Here is a 13,486-nt window from a genome sequence, read left to right as displayed (position 1 = left end):
GTCCCTACATTTCAAGAAGAAGTAAGAATTGCAGTTGCAACAAACCCTTGCTTGCCTACAAAGAGAGCAGCAATTTGGATTTGTTACTATGTTACCTGGAAGAATAACAAACTGTGCAAGGATGGAGGTTGTAGGAGCAAGGAGAACAAGTTGTCTGTAAAGTTGGTGGATGCCTATTTTCCATTTTGCAGTCCCTTGTCTCCCTCTTGTGGCCTCCTGGAGGCAACTAGCTGTGCAAAAAAAAGACAGCCTGGGGGCCGGCTGTTGCAGTGTTGCCCTCTCAGGCAACACTGAGTGACTGACTGAGCCGCACCGTCTTATATAAAGTTCAGACGGAACTTTGCACGTGTCATAGTGGAGACCTCAGGAGCCAGAGCCAGCTTTCTGACATCATAATGGGGCCTCAGAGATAAAAGCCTGGGCCCAGGCAGTGTTGGTCAGTGCTGCTCAGCAGGCAGCACTGGACTGGATTAAAGCTGATACAAGGTGTGAAAGGAGAAGGGGTGGCAGTGGGCATGCACTTACTGCTGCTGCTGCTGCTGCTGCCAGTGTTTGCACGGCAGGAGGGCATTTGGGCGTTGCCAGGAAGGCGTTTTTATGTCGATTCCTCCTCTTTCAGCACTGCATTGTGGTGCAAGCAAAAGAAGCAAAACGCGCGGCACGTTCGGGTTATCGCTTCTCGGCCTTTTGGCTAAGATCAAGTGTAGTATCTGTTCTTATCAGTTTAATATCTGATACGTCCCCTATCTGGGGACCATATATTAAATGGATTTTTAGAACAGGGAGATGGAAATAGAGCTTGCTCTGTCCACTCCACGCATTGACCTGGTATTGCAGTATTTCCAGGACCGGTGCACCCTTTCCTTATGTGTTTACTAAAATCAGATTCCAAAAGTGCTTTTTGTGTTTGCCATTGTTTTTGTCTTTCGGATGGGATCTCCCCTTTTAATCCCATTATTTCAACACCTGTTGGACAATGCATTTGTACAGTCATGTGTGATAATGAGCTAATTTATTAAATGCAATTAATTAATACATTGCCACCTCTTGTTTTGTGTCGTCTGTGTTTCTGTGTTTCCGGCATTTCACATTGGAACAGCTCATTCACCTTCCTTGTCTTCTCTCCGCCCTCCCTCCTAGGTAGGTTAAAGAGCTGCACCTGAGCCAGCCACTGATTGATGCAGCACCATAGTCAAATAGTGGAGTGGAGTAGGGGAACAGCAAACAGCCATTAAAGCAGCCAGCCCGCCCGCCCGTCACAATGGACCTACCTGTGTACACTAGATGGATGTGATGGAATGTACTGAGGTCCCTACATTTCAAGAAGAAGTAAGAATTGCAGTTGCAACAAACCCTTGCTTGCCTACAAAGAGAGCAGCAATTTGGATTTGTTACTATGTTACCTGGAAGAATAACAAACTGTGCAAGGATGGAGGTTGTAGGAGCAAGGAGAACAAGTTGTCTGTAAAGTTGGTGGATGCCTATTTTCCATTTTGCAGTCCCTTGTCTCCCTCTTGTGGCCTCCTGGAGGCAACTAGCTGTGCAAAAAAAAGACAGCCTGGGGGCCGGCTGTTGCAGTGTTGCCCTCTCAGGCAACACTGACTGACTGACTGAGCCGCACCGTCTTATATAAAGTTCAGACGGAACTTTGCACGTGTCATAGTGGAGACCTCAGGATTCCAGAGCCAGCTTTCTGACATCATAATGGGGCCTCAGAGATAAAAGCCTGGGCCCAGGCAGTGTTGGTCAGTGCTGCTCAGCAGGCAGCACTGGACTGGATTAAAGCTGATACAAGGTGTGAAAGGAGAAGGGGTGGCAGTGGGCATGCACTTACTGCTGCTGCTGCTGCTGCTGCTGCCAGTGTTTGCACGGCAGGAGGGCATTTGGGCGTTGCCAGGAAGGCGTTTTTATGTCGATTCCTCCTCTTTCAGCACTGCATTGTGGTGCAAGCAAAAGAAGCAAAACGCGCGGCACGTTCGGGTTATCGCTTCTCGGCCTTTTGGCTAAGATCAAGTGTAGTATCTGTTCTTATCAGTTTAATATCTGATACGTCCCCTATCTGGGGACCATATATTAAATGGATTTTTAGAACAGGGAGATGGAAATAGAGCTTGCTCTGTCCACTCCACGCATTGACCTGGTATTGCAGTATTTCCAGGACCGGTGCACCCTTTCCTTATGTGTTTACTAAAATCAGATTCCAAAAGTGCTTTTTGTGTTTGCCATTGTTTTTGTCTTTCGGATGGGATCTCCCCTTTTAATCCCATTATTTCAACACCTGTTGGACAATGCATTTGTACAGTCATGTGTGATAATGAGCTAATTTATTAAATGCAATTAATTAATACATTGCCACCTCTTGTTTTGTGTCGTCTGTGTTTCTGTGTTTCCGGCATTTCACATTGGAACAGCTCATTCACCTTCCTTGTCTTCTCTCCGCCCTCCCTCCTAGGTAGGTTAAAGAGCTGCACCTGAGCCAGCCACTGATTGATGCAGCACCATAGTCAAATAGTGGAGTGGAGTAGGGGAACAGCAAACAGCCATTAAAGCAGCCAGCCCGCCCGCCCGCCCGCCCGCCCGTCACAATGGACCTACCTGTGTACACTAGATGGATGTGATGGAATGTACTGTGGTCCCTACATTTCAAGAAGAAGTAAGAATTGCAGTTGCAACAAACCCTTGCTTGCCTACAAAGAGAGCAGCAATTTGGATTTGTTACTATGTTACCTGGAAGAATAACAAACTGTGCAAGGATGGAGGTTGTAGGAGCAAGGAGAACAAGTTGTCTGTAAAGTTGGTGGATGCCTATTTTCCATTTTGCAGTCCCTTGTCTCCCTCTTGTGGCCTCCTGGAGGCAACTAGCTGTGCAAAAAAAAGACAGCCTGGGGGCCGGCTGTTGCAGTGTTGCCCTCTCAGGCAACACTGAGTGACTGACTGAGCCGCACCGTCTTATATAAAGTTCAGACGGAACTTTGCACGTGTCATAGTGGAGACCTCAGGAGCCAGAGCCAGCTTTCTGACATCATAATGGGGCCTCAGAGATAAAAGCCTGGGCCCAGGCAGTGTTGGTCAGTGCTGCTCAGCAGGCAGCACTGGACTGGATTAAAGCTGATACAAGGTGTGAAAGAAGAAGGGGTGGCAGTGGGCATGCACTTACTGCTGCTGCTGCTGCTGCTGCTGCTGCTGCTGCTGCCAGTGTTTGCACGGCAGGAGGGCATTTGGGCGTTGCCAGGAAGGCGTTTTTATGTCGATTCCTCCTCTTTCAGCACTGCATTGTGGTGCAAGCAAAAGAAGCAAAACGCGCGGCACGTTCGGGTTATCGCTTCTCGGCCTTTTGGCTAAGATCAAGTGTAGTATCTGTTCTTATCAGTTTAATATCTGATACGTCTCCTATCTGGGGACCATATATTAAATGGATTTTTAGAACAGGGAGATGGAAATAGAGCTTGCTCTGTCCACTCCACGCATTGACCTGGTATTGCAGTATTTCCAGGACCGGTGCACCCTTTCCTTATGTGTTTACTAAAATCAGATTCCAAAAGTGCTTTTTGTGTTTGCCATTGTTTTTGTCTTTCGGATGGGATCTCCCCTTTTAATCCCATTATTTCAACACCTGTTGGACAATGCATTTGTACAGTCATGTGTGATAATGAGCTAATTTATTAAATGCAATTAATTAATACATTGCCACCTCTTGTTTTGTGTCGTCTGTGTTTCTGTGTTTCCGGCATTTCACATTGGAACAGCTCATTCACCTTCCTTGTCTTCTCTCCGCCCTCCCTCCTAGGTAGGTTAAAGAGCTGCACCTGAGCCAGCCACTGATTGATGCAGCACCATAGTCAAATAGTGGAGTGGAGTAGGGGAACAGCAAACAGCCATTAAAGCAGCCAGCCCGCCCGCCCGCCCGCCCGCCCGTCACAATGGACCTACCTGTGTACAATAGATGGATGTGATGGAATGTACTGTGGTCCCTACATTTCAAGAAGAAGTAAGAATTGCAGTTGCAACAAACCCTTGCTTGCCTACAAAGAGAGCAGCAATTTGGATTTGTTACTATGTTACCTGGAAGAATAACAAACTGTGCAAGGATGGAGGTTGTAGGAGCAAGGAGAACAAGTTGTCTGTAAAGTTGGTGGATGCCTATTTTCCATTTTGCAGTCCCTTGTCTCCCTCTTGTGGCCTCCTGGAGGCAACTAGCTGTGCAAAAAAAAGACAGCCTGGGGGCCGGCTGTTGCAGTGTTGCCCTCTCAGGCAACACTGAGTGACTGACTGAGCCGCACCGTCTTATATAAAGTTCAGACGGAACTTTGCACGTGTCATAGTGGAGACCTCAGGAGCCAGAGCCAGCTTTCTGACATCATAATGGGGCCTCAGAGATAAAAGCCTGGGCCCAGGCAGTGTTGGTCAGTGCTGCTCAGCAGGCAGCACTGGACTGGATTAAAGCTGATACAAGGTGTGAAAGGAGAAGGGGTGGCAGTGGGCATGCACTTACTGCTGCTGCTGCTGCTGCTGCTGCTGCCAGTGTTTGCACGGCAGGAGGGCATTTGGGCGTTGCCAGGAAGGCGTTTTTATGTCGATTCCTCCTCTTTCAGCACTGCATTGTGGTGCAAGCAAAAGAAGCAAAACGCGCGGCACGTTCGGGTTATCGCTTCTCGGCCTTTTGGCTAAGATCAAGTGTAGTATCTGTTCTTATCAGTTTAATATCTGATACGTCCCCTATCTGGGGACCATATATTAAATGGATTTTTAGAACAGGGAGATGGAAATAGAGCTTGCTCTGTCCACTCCACGCATTGACCTGGTATTGCAGTATTTCCAGGACCGGTGCACCCTTTCCTTATGTGTTTACTAAAATCAGATTCCAAAAGTGCTTTTTGTGTTTGCCATTGTTTTTGTCTTTCGGATGGGATCTCCCCTTTTAATCCCATTATTTCAACACCTGTTGGACAATGCATTTGTACAGTCATGTGTGATAATGAGCTAATTTATTAAATGCAATTAATTAATACATTGCCACCTCTTGTTTTGTGTCGTCTGTGTTTCTGTGTTTCCGGCATTTCACATTGGAACAGCTCATTCACCTTCCTTGTCTTCTCTCCGCCCTCCCTCCTAGGTAGGTTAAAGAGCTGCACCTGAGCCAGCCACTGATTGATGCAGCACCATAGTCAAATAGTGGAGTGGAGTAGGGGAACAGCAAACAGCCATTAAAGCAGCCAGCCCGCCCGCCCGCCCGCCCGTCACAATGGACCTACCTGTGTACACTAGATGGATGTGATGGAATGTACTGTGGTCCCTACATTTCAAGAAGAAGTAAGAATTGCAGTTGCAACAAACCCTTGCTTGCCTACAAAGAGAGCAGCAATTTGGATTTGTTACTATGTTACCTGGAAGAATAACAAACTGTGCAAGGATGGAGGTTGTAGGAGCAAGGAGAACAAGTTGTCTGTAAAGTTGGTGGATGCCTATTTTCCATTTTGCAGTCCCTTGTCTCCCTCTTGTGGCCTCCTGGAGGCAACTAGCTGTGCAAAAAAAAGACAGCCTGGGGGCCGGCTGTTGCAGTGTTGCCCTCTCAGGCAACACTGAGTGACTGACTGAGCCGCACCGTCTTATATAAAGTTCAGACGGAACTTTGCACGTGTCATAGTGGAGACCTCAGGAGCCAGAGCCAGCTTTCTGACATCATAATGGGGCCTCAGAGATAAAAGCCTGGGCCCAGGCAGTGTTGGTCAGTGCTGCTCAGCAGGCAGCACTGGACTGGATTAAAGCTGATACAAGGTGTGAAAGAAGAAGGGGTGGCAGTGGGCATGCACTTACTGCTGCTGCTGCTGCTGCTGCTGCTGCTGCTGCCAGTGTTTGCACGGCAGGAGGGCATTTGGGCGTTGCCAGGAAGGCGTTTTTATGTCGATTCCTCCTCTTTCAGCACTGCATTGTGGTGCAAGCAAAAGAAGCAAAACGCGCGGCACGTTCGGGTTATCGCTTCTCGGCCTTTTGGCTAAGATCAAGTGTAGTATCTGTTCTTATCAGTTTAATATCTGATACGTCTCCTATCTGGGGACCATATATTAAATGGATTTTTAGAACAGGGAGATGGAAATAGAGCTTGCTCTGTCCACTCCACGCATTGACCTGGTATTGCAGTATTTCCAGGACCGGTGCACCCTTTCCTTATGTGTTTACTAAAATCAGATTCCAAAAGTGCTTTTTGTGTTTGCCATTGTTTTTGTCTTTCGGATGGGATCTCCCCTTTTAATCCCATTATTTCAACACCTGTTGGACAATGCATTTGTACAGTCATGTGTGATAATGAGCTAATTTATTAAATGCAATTAATTAATACATTGCCACCTCTTGTTTTGTGTCGTCTGTGTTTCTGTGTTTCCGGCATTTCACATTGGAACAGCTCATTCACCTTCCTTGTCTTCTCTCCGCCCTCCCTCCTAGGTAGGTTAAAGAGCTGCACCTGAGCCAGCCACTGATTGATGCAGCACCATAGTCAAATAGTGGAGTGGAGTAGGGGAACAGCAAACAGCCATTAAAGCAGCCAGCCCGCCCGCCCGCCCGCCCGTCACAATGGACCTACCTGTGTACAATAGATGGATGTGATGGAATGTACTGTGGTCCCTACATTTCAAGAAGAAGTAAGAATTGCAGTTGCAACAAACCCTTGCTTGCCTACAAAGAGAGCAGCAATTTGGATTTGTTACTATGTTACCTGGAAGAATAACAAACTGTGCAAGGATGGAGGTTGTAGGAGCAAGGAGAACAAGTTGTCTGTAAAGTTGGTGGATGCCTATTTTCCATTTTGCAGTCCCTTGTCTCCCTCTTGTGGCCTCCTGGAGGCAACTAGCTGTGCAAAAAAAAGACAGCCTGGGGGCCGGCTGTTGCAGTGTTGCCCTCTCAGGCAACACTGAGTGACTGACTGAGCCGCACCGTCTTATATAAAGTTCAGACGGAACTTTGCACGTGTCATAGTGGAGACCTCAGGAGCCAGAGCCAGCTTTCTGACATCATAATGGGGCCTCAGAGATAAAAGCCTGGGCCCAGGCAGTGTTGGTCAGTGCTGCTCAGCAGGCAGCACTGGACTGGATTAAAGCTGATACAAGGTGTGAAAGGAGAAGGGGTGGCAGTGGGCATGCACTTACTGCTGCTGCTGCTGCTGCTGCTGCCAGTGTTTGCACGGCAGGAGGGCATTTGGGCGTTGCCAGGAAGGCGTTTTTATGTCGATTCCTCCTCTTTCAGCACTGCATTGTGGTGCAAGCAAAAGAAGCAAAACGCGCGGCACGTTCGGGTTATCGCTTCTCGGCCTTTTGGCTAAGATCAAGTGTAGTATCTGTTCTTATCAGTTTAATATCTGATACGTCCCCTATCTGGGGACCATATATTAAATGGATTTTTAGAACAGGGAGATGGAAATAGAGCTTGCTCTGTCCACTCCACGCATTGACCTGGTATTGCAGTATTTCCAGGACCGGTGCACCCTTTCCTTATGTGTTTACTAAAATCAGATTCCAAAAGTGCTTTTTGTGTTTGCCATTGTTTTTGTCTTTCAGATGGGATCTCCCCTTTTAATCCCATTATTTCAACACCTGTTGGACAATGCATTTGTACAGTCATGTGTGATAATGAGCTAATTTATTAAATGCAATTAATTAATACATTGCCACCTCTTGTTTTGTGTCGTCTGTGTTTCTGTGTTTCCGGCATTTCACATTGGAACAGCTCATTCACCTTCCTTGTCTTCTCTCCGCCCTCCCTCCTAGGTAGGTTAAAGAGCTGCACCTGAGCCAGCCACTGATTGATGCAGCACCATAGTCAAATAGTGGAGTGGAGTAGGGGAACAGCAAACAGCCATTAAAGCAGCCAGCCCGCCCGCCCGCCCGTCACAATGGACCTACCTGTGTACACTAGATGGATGTGATGGAATGTACTGTGGTCCCTACATTTCAAGAAGAAGTAAGAATTGCAGTTGCAACAAACCCTTGCTTGCCTACAAAGAGAGCAGCAATTTGGATTTGTTACTATGTTACCTGGAAGAATAACAAACTGTGCAAGGATGGAGGTTGTAGGAGCAAGGAGAACAAGTTGTCTGTAAAGTTGGTGGATGCCTATTTTCCATTTTGCAGTCCCTTGTCTCCCTCTTGTGGCCTCCTGGAGGCAACTAGCTGTGCAAAAAAAAGACAGCCTGGGGGCCGGCTGTTGCAGTGTTGCCCTCTCAGGCAACACTGAGTGACTGACTGAGCCGCACCGTCTTATATAAAGTTCAGACGGAACTTTGCACGTGTCATAGTGGAGACCTCAGGAGCCAGAGCCAGCTTTCTGACATCATAATGGGGCCTCAGAGATAAAAGCCTGGGCCCAGGCAGTGTTGGTTAGTGCTGCTCAGCAGGCAGCACTGGACTGGATTAAAGCTGATACAAGGTGTGAAAGGAGAAGGGGTGGCAGTGGGCATGCACTTACTGCTGCTGCTGCTGCTGCCAGTGTTTGCACGGCAGGAGGGCATTTGGGCGTTGCCAGGAAGGCATTTTTATGTCGATTCCTCCTCTTTCAGCACTGCATTGTGGTGCAAGCAAAAGAAGCAAAACGCGCGGCACATTCGGGTTATCGCTTCTCGGCCTTTTGGCTAAGATCAAGTGTAGTATCTGTTCTTATCAGTTTAATATCTGATACGTCCCCTATCTGGGGACCATATATTAAATGGATTTTTAGAACAGGGAGATGGAAATAGAGCTTGCTCTGTCCACTCCACGCATTGACCTGGTATTGCAGTATTTCCAGGACCGGTGCACCCTTTCCTTATGTGTTTACTAAAATCAGATTCCAAAAGTGCTTTTTGTGTTTGCCATTGTTTTTGTCTTTCGGATGGGATCTCCCCTTTTAATCCCATTATTTCAACACCTGTTGGACAATGCATTTGTACAGTCATGTGTGATAATGAGCTAATTTATTAAATGCAATTAATTAATACATTGCCACCTCTTGTTTTGTGTCGTCTGTGTTTCTGTGTTTCCGGCATTTCACATTGGAACAGCTCATTCACCTTCCTTGTCTTCTCTCCGCCCTCCCTCCTAGGTAGGTTAAAGAGCTGCACCTGAGCCAGCCACTGATTGATGCAGCACCATAGTGAAATAGTGGAGTGGAGTAGGGGAACAGCAAACAGCCATTAAAGCAGCCAGCCCGTCCGCCCGCCCGTCACAATGGACCTACCTGTGTACACTAGATGGATGTGATGGAATGTACTGTGGTCCCTACATTTCAAGAAGAAGTAAGAATTGCAGTTGCAACAAACCCTTGCTTGCCTACAAAGAGAGCAGCAATTTGGATTTGTTACTATGTTACCTGGAAGAATAACAAACTGTGCAAGGATGGAAGTTGTAGGAGCAAGGAGAACAAGTTGTCTGTAAAGTTGGTGGATGCCTATTTTCCATTTTGCAGTCCCTTGTCTCCCTCTTGTGGCCTCCTGGAGGCAACTAGCTGTGCAAAAAAAAGACAGCCTGGGGGCCGGCTGTTGCAGTGTTGCCCTCTCAGGCAACACTGAGTGACTGACTGAGCCGCACCGTCTTATATAAAGTTTAGACGGAACTTTGCACGTGTCATAGTGGAGACCTCAGGAGCCAGAGCCAGCTTTCTGACATCATAATGGGGCCTCAGAGATAAAAGCCTGGGCCCAGGCAGTGTTGGTTAGTGCTGCTCAGCAGGCAGCACTGGACTGGATTAAAGCTGATACAAGGTGTGAAAGGAGAAGGGGTGGCAGTGGGCATGCACTTACTGCTGCTGCTGCTGCTGCTGCTGCTGCCAGTGTTTGCACGGCAGGAGGGCATTTGGGCGTTGCCAGGAAGGCGTTTTTATGTCGATTCCTCCTCTTTCAGCACTGCATTGTGGTGCAAGCAAAAGAAGCAAAACGCGCGGCACATTCGGGTTATCGCTTCTCGGCCTTTTGGCTAAGATCAAGTGTAGTATCTGTTCTTATCAGTTTAATATCTGATACGTCCCCTATCTGGGGACCATATATTAAATGGATTTTTAGAACAGGGAGATGGAAATAGAGCTTGCTCTGTCCACTCCACGCATTGACCTGGTATTGCAGTATTTCCAGGACCGGTGCACCCTTTCCTTATGTGTTTACTAAAATCAGATTCCAAAAGTGCTTTTTGTGTTTGCTATTGTTTTTGTCTTTCGGATGGGATCTCCCCTTTTAATCCCATTATTTCAACACCTGTTGGACAATGCATTTGTACAGTCATGTGTGATAATGAGCTAATTTATTAAATGCAATTAATTAATACATTGCCACCTCTTGTTTTGTGTCGTCTGTGTTTCTGTGTTTCCGGCATTTCACATTGGAACAGCTCATTCACCTTCCTTGTCTTCTCTCCGCCCTCCCTCCTAGGTAGGTTAAAGAGCTGCACCTGAGCCAGCCACTGATTGATGCAGCACCATAGTCAAATAGTGGAGTGGAGTAGGGGAACAGCAAACAGCCATTAAAGCAGCCAGCCCGCCCGCCCGTCACAATGGACCTACCTGTGTACACTAGATGGATGTGATGGAATGTACTGTGGTCCCTACATTTCAAGAAGAAGTAAGAATTGCAGTTGCAATAAACCCTTGCTTGCCTACAAAGAGAGCAGCAATTTGGATTTGTTACTATGTTACCTGGAAGAATAACAAACTGTGCAAGGATGGAGGTTGTAGGAGCAAGGAGAACAAGTTGTCTGTAAAGTTGGTGGATGCCTATTTTCCATTTTGCAGTCCCTTGTCTCCCTCTTGTGGCCTCCTGGAGGCAACTAGCTGTGCAAAAAAAAGACAGCCTGGGGGCCGGCTGTTGCAGTGTTGCCCTCTCAGGCAACACTGAGTGACTGACTGAGCCGCACCGTCTTATATAAAGTTCAGACGGAACTTTGCACGTGTCATAGTGGAGACCTCAGGAGCCAGAGCCAGCTTTCTGACATCATAATGGGGCCTCAGAGATAAAAGCCTGGGCCCAGGCAGTGTTGGTCAGTGCTGCTCAGCAGGCAGCACTGGACTGGATTAAAGCTGATACAAGGTGTGAAAGGAGAAGGGGTGGCAGTGGGCATGCACTTACTGCTGCTGCTGCTGCTGCTGCTGCTCCTGCTGCCAGTGTTTGCACGGCAGGAGGGCATTTGGGCGTTGCCAGGAAGGCGTTTTTATGTCGATTCCTCCTCTTTCAGCACTGCATTGTGGTGCAAGCAAAAGAAGCAAATCCTGTCTTGCTTCCTCTCCGGCCTTTATTCACCTCCCGCTTAGTAGCTGTGAGTGTGTGTGAGCCTGCAGGGCCCCATGGAATTGCCTAGGAGTAGGCTGAATCGCTGCAAGGGGTGAACAGCAGTATTGGGCAGGCTCGGTCAACGTGCGGCCCGTTCGGGTTATCGCTTCTCGGCCTTTTGGCTAAGATCAAGTGTAGTATCTGTTCTTATCAGTTTAATATCTGATACGTCCCCTATCTGGGGACCATATATTAAATGGATTTTTAGAACAGGGAGATGGAAATAGAGCTTGCTCTGTCCACTCCACGCATTGACCTGGTATTGCAGTATTTCCAGGACCGGTGCACCCTTTCCTTATGTGTTTACTAAAATCAGATTCCAAAAGTGCTTTTTGTGTTTGCCATTGTTTTTGTCTTTCGGATGGGATCTCCCCTTTTAATCCCATTATTTCAACACCTGTTGGACAATGCATTTGTACAGTCATGTGTGATAATGAGCTAATTTATTAAATGCAATTAATTAATACATTGCCACCTCTTGTTTTGTGTCGTCTGTGTTTCTGTGTTTCCGGCATTTCACATTGGAACAGCTCATTCACCTTCCTTGTCTTCTCTCCGCCCTCCCTCCTAGGTAGGTTAAAGAGCTGCACCTGAGCCAGCCACTGATTGATGCAGCACCATAGTCAAATAGTGGAGTGGAGTAGGGGAACAGCAAACAGCCATTAAAGCAGCCAGCCCGCCCGCCCGCCCGCCCGTCACAATGGACCTACCTGTGTACACTAGATGGATGTGATGGAATGTACTGTGGTCCCTACATTTCAAGAAGAAGTAAGAATTGCAGTTGCAACAAACCCTTGCTTGCCTACAAAGAGAGCAGCAATTTGGATTTGTTACTATGTTACCTGGAAGAATAACAAACTGTGCAAGGATGGAGGTTGTAGGAGCAAGGAGAACAAGTTGTCTGTAAAGTTGGTGGATGCCTATTTTCCATTTTGCAGTCCCTTGTCTCCCTCTTGTGGCCTCCTGGAGGCAACTAGCTGTGCAAAAAAAAGACAGCCTGGGGGCCGGCTGTTGCAGTGTTGCCCTCTCAGGCAACACTGAGTGACTGACTGAGCCGTACCGTCTTATATAAAGTTCAGACGGAACTTTGCACGTGTCATAGTGGAGACCTCAGGAGCCAGAGCCAGCTTTCTGACATCATAATGGGGCCTCAGAGATAAAAGCCTGGGCCCAGGCAGTGTTGGTCAGTGCTGCTCAGCAGGCAGCACTGGACTGGATTAAAGCTGATACAAGGTGTGAAAGGAGAAGGGGTGGCAGTGGGCATGCACTTACTGCTGCTGCTGCTGCTGCTGCTGCTGCTGCTGCCAGTGTTTGCACGGCAGGAGGGCATTTGGGCGTTGCCAGGAAGTCGTTTTTATGTCGATTCCTCCTCTTTCAGCACTGCATTGTGGTGCAAGCAAAAGAAGCAAAACGCGCGGCACGTTCGGGTTATCGCTTCTCGGCCTTTTGGCTAAGATCAAGTGTAGTATCTGTTCTTATCAGTTTAATATCTGATACGTCCCCTATCTGGGGACCATATATTAAATGGATTTTTAGAACAGGGAGATGGAAATAGAGCTTGCTCTGTCCACTCCACGCATTGACCTGGTATTGCAGTATTTCCAGGACCGGTGCACCCTTTCCTTATGTGTTTACTAAAATCAGATTCCAAAAGTGCTTTTTGTGTTTGCCATTGTTTTTGTCTTTCGGATGGGATCTCCCCTTTTAATCCCATTATTTCAACACCTGTTGGACAATGCATTTGTACAGTCATGTGTGATAATGAGCTAATTTATTAAATGCAATTAATTAATACATTGCCACCTCTTGTTTTGTGTCGTCTGTGTTTCTGTGTTTCCGGCATTTCACATTGGAACAGCTCATTCACCTTCCTTGTCTTCTCTCCGCCCTCCCTCCTAGGTAGGTTAAAGAGCTGCACCTGAGCCAGCCACTGATTGATGCAGCACCATAGTCAAATAGTGGAGTGGAGTAGGGGAACAGCAAACAGCCATTAAAGCAGCCAGCCAGCCCGCCCGCCCGCCCGTCACAATGGACCTACCTGTGTACACTAGATGGATGTGATGGAATGTACTGTGGTCCCTACATTTCAAGAAGAAGTAAGAATTGCAGTTGCAACAAACCCTTGCTTGCCTACAAAGAGAGCAGCAATTTGGATTTGTTACTATGTTACCTGGAAGAATAACAAACTGTGCAAGGATGGAGGTT

At 47.5% G+C, this 13,486-nt stretch overlaps 10 non-coding genes across 10 annotated transcripts; all 10 read left to right on the top strand.

Moving 5' to 3' along the window:
- Positions 1–671: 671 nt before the first annotated feature.
- On the top strand, positions 672–862 carry LOC142680669 (U2 spliceosomal RNA). The gene has a single exon (XR_012853115.1). It is a non-coding gene; the product is annotated as a U2 spliceosomal RNA (small nuclear RNA).
- Positions 863–1,983: 1,121 nt separating this feature from the next.
- Positions 1,984–2,174, top strand: LOC142680668 (U2 spliceosomal RNA). Its single transcript, XR_012853114.1, has one exon. It is a non-coding gene; the product is annotated as a U2 spliceosomal RNA (small nuclear RNA).
- Positions 2,175–3,318: 1,144 nt separating this feature from the next.
- Positions 3,319–3,509, top strand: LOC142680851 (U2 spliceosomal RNA). The gene has a single exon (XR_012853264.1). It is a non-coding gene; the product is annotated as a U2 spliceosomal RNA (small nuclear RNA).
- A 1,135-nt stretch (positions 3,510–4,644) lies between these two features.
- On the top strand, positions 4,645–4,835 carry LOC142680667 (U2 spliceosomal RNA). Its single transcript, XR_012853113.1, has one exon. It is a non-coding gene; the product is annotated as a U2 spliceosomal RNA (small nuclear RNA).
- Positions 4,836–5,972: 1,137 nt separating this feature from the next.
- LOC142680850 (U2 spliceosomal RNA) lies at positions 5,973–6,163 on the top strand. Its single transcript, XR_012853263.1, has one exon. It is a non-coding gene; the product is annotated as a U2 spliceosomal RNA (small nuclear RNA).
- A 1,128-nt stretch (positions 6,164–7,291) lies between these two features.
- Positions 7,292–7,482, top strand: LOC142680666 (U2 spliceosomal RNA). Its single transcript, XR_012853112.1, has one exon. It is a non-coding gene; the product is annotated as a U2 spliceosomal RNA (small nuclear RNA).
- Positions 7,483–8,600: 1,118 nt separating this feature from the next.
- On the top strand, positions 8,601–8,791 carry LOC142680665 (U2 spliceosomal RNA). Its single transcript, XR_012853111.1, has one exon. It is a non-coding gene; the product is annotated as a U2 spliceosomal RNA (small nuclear RNA).
- Positions 8,792–9,918: 1,127 nt separating this feature from the next.
- Positions 9,919–10,109, top strand: LOC142680664 (U2 spliceosomal RNA). Its single transcript, XR_012853110.1, has one exon. It is a non-coding gene; the product is annotated as a U2 spliceosomal RNA (small nuclear RNA).
- Positions 10,110–11,383: 1,274 nt separating this feature from the next.
- LOC142680663 (U2 spliceosomal RNA) lies at positions 11,384–11,574 on the top strand. The gene has a single exon (XR_012853109.1). It is a non-coding gene; the product is annotated as a U2 spliceosomal RNA (small nuclear RNA).
- A 1,137-nt stretch (positions 11,575–12,711) lies between these two features.
- LOC142680661 (U2 spliceosomal RNA) lies at positions 12,712–12,902 on the top strand. The gene has a single exon (XR_012853108.1). It is a non-coding gene; the product is annotated as a U2 spliceosomal RNA (small nuclear RNA).
- Positions 12,903–13,486: the final 584 nt, after the last annotated feature.

Source organism: Rhinoderma darwinii (assembly GCF_050947455.1).
Source record: "Rhinoderma darwinii isolate aRhiDar2 chromosome 2 unlocalized genomic scaffold, aRhiDar2.hap1 SUPER_2_unloc_56, whole genome shotgun sequence".
NCBI classification, from domain to species: domain Eukaryota; kingdom Metazoa; phylum Chordata; class Amphibia; order Anura; family Rhinodermatidae; genus Rhinoderma; species Rhinoderma darwinii.
The sequence above is the reverse complement of the archived record's forward strand: the minus strand, read 5'-3'. Positions and strand labels throughout refer to the sequence as shown.